Genomic DNA, 2,308 nt, shown 5'->3' with positions numbered 1-2,308 from the left:
AGTCATATTTTCAGACATCAAGGCTGTTTATTGTACTAAAAAAAACTCTAATGCATAAAATCAGGCAATGGAATACTTTTAAAATGTGTCAGTCATGAGTCGGCAAAAGGACTCTACAGCAGGGCGCAGCATCAATTGACACCTACTCTGTGGTGCCCACTACAGGAGAAGGTAGCAGGAGGTCCTCTAAGGAAGCACCCGGAAATCCAGGGGTAAGGAAGTGGAATCAGGGCAGAAATTGCAGTTTAACTGGGGCCAGATCCTGGCCAGGAGCAAATGTGGCAGAAAATGGGGCTTCTAGTGAAGTATGAGAATTGCCTAAAGTACACCGATGACCCTCCCCCTAGCCCAACATGTTCTTGCCCTCCACGACTGGCATCAAATTGTACCCATCTTCTCAGGCCCATCTCAAAGCCCACCTCCCTCTTGAGAATCCACCTCTACCCCACACAGAGACATATTGCTCCTCTAAAGGCTGACAGTACTCACTCTCTGTGCCATTCAGTCTCATGGCACTTCCAGAAGGAATATAAGGCTGCCTCGACTTTCCGAACCGTTAACGAGACCCAAACCCTTCAGCTCCTCTTTGCCTCCCAGGCATCCAATACGGTAGTGCTCAGGAAATATTTGTGGCTCTGTGATTGAGTGACTCAGGCAGGCCCAACAGGGAGTAGAGTATTATGGTTTTAATATGAACCATACCATGAAATCTGAGACCTTGACATCACTACTCCCACTGGAAACCATTAGTTCCAATAGGATTTGCTTGGAGTTGAGTGGAATTTTGTTTTTCATGCTGAAAACCATAATCTAATTTTTAAATTAAAAAACATTTACATAGCACCTACTTCATTTTTGACAGTAATCTAAACACTACAAACATTAACTCACTTACTCTTCATGATGTAGATGTAGAAACTGAGGCACAGAAAGGTTAAGTCACTTGCCCAGGGACCAAAACTAGTAAGTGGCAGAGGTGGGATTCATATCCCGGCCATCTGTTCAGAGAACATGCTCTTCAAAATGCTATGCTGCCTGAAATTTATGAGTGGTAAAAATCTTCATGAGCAAAAAAAAAAAAAAATTGACGTTGATGTATTTATTTCAAAGGAAATGTTTTTTTTTTCTTTCTTTCTTGTGTCCCCTTTCCTTCCTCATTCAAAGCAAAATGTTCTAAAGCAAACAGCCTTTTTTCACACCTGAGGGAGCAGGGTGGCTCATTTTTGCTTTGGCAATCAAAATGGAAGAGGAAACGTGTGTGGTTTCATCACTGGTGCTTTCGGGGTGTGTGCTGCGTGTTGTCCTGCCTCCCCTCCTGGCTCATCTGGCTCGGACTCCTACCCCCAGGCTTGTTGCCTCAGGTCCTGGAGACTTTCCCCAACAATAGTGGGATGAGGACTCGCTTTTCTGTCTGCCTTTCCCCAACAATAGTGGGATGAAGACTCGCTTTTCTGTCACTCCGGAATATCCGGTCCCTATCTTAGATCCCCAAGGATCTTCTTTTACCCCCCTCTCCCTCAAAGTCTGGTAGGACTCAGACCTTAATAACTACATTTGCATTAGAATCCCCAGAAAATGCATTTCACAGATCCTCCATTTCAGGGCGAATCCACTACCTTTCTATGTTTTGGATGTTGATTGCCTGTCTTTATGTATATTTAAACGTCTATCTCCTCACGTGGGAGGCCGGCTTCAGAACCTGACAGACCTGCCATTGACTGACTGTGGAACCCAGGGCACATTTCTTCACCTCTCTGAGTCTCGGTTTCCTCATCGTGAACGGGATGGATACCCATAGGGCTGCTCTGTGGATCAAATGAGATAACGCAGAGGCTGCACCGGCACACAGTAGTTCTCTTAGGTTCTCTTTGGGAATATTTACTTAATGCATGCTTGTCTGTTTCCCATTTATTTTCTAGAATAGCCTCCCGCTCTGAGGGCAGGAAGGGCCATACTCCTTGCGCCATACTCTGAAAATGTCCCGTATCCCCTTTAGAACATCCTGCCCCACAAGGCTCCTCGAGCACATTCATGACAACCCTGGAGATTCTGCGCTTCTTCTTTTGACCCTAATCCTATACTTAATTCCGCAGCTCCAGAAAGGCAAATGCTCGGGAGCCAAGAGAGGCCCTGCTGAAGTCGCTAGGTGAGGCTTAGGGAAGAAGAAATGGGGATAAAGCTGGAGCCCATGCTCTGGCTCGCCTCTCTCCTTCGAGGATGCCTTCGGCCCCCGGCTCTTTTCCCGCTGCGGACACCTGCTGCCCGGGGCTCGGCGTCCGAGGCACGGCCTCCCCCCGCTTCCCGGGTG

The 2,308-nt window shown here is 47.1% G+C and overlaps 1 long non-coding RNA gene across 1 annotated transcript in view; it reads right to left on the bottom strand.

Moving 5' to 3' along the window:
* LOC112483322 overlaps positions 1-2,308 on the bottom strand; it is an 8,943-nt gene that overhangs the window by 3,037 nt on the left and 3,598 nt on the right. The window lies entirely within an intron of this gene.

Source organism: Pteropus alecto, unplaced genomic scaffold (genome assembly GCF_000325575.1).
Source record: "Pteropus alecto unplaced genomic scaffold, ASM32557v1 scaffold24, whole genome shotgun sequence".
In the NCBI taxonomy this organism is placed as follows: Eukaryota; Metazoa; Chordata; class Mammalia; order Chiroptera; family Pteropodidae; genus Pteropus; species Pteropus alecto.
Note: the sequence above shows the minus strand (reverse complement) of the source record. Positions and strands in the feature narration are given on the sequence as shown.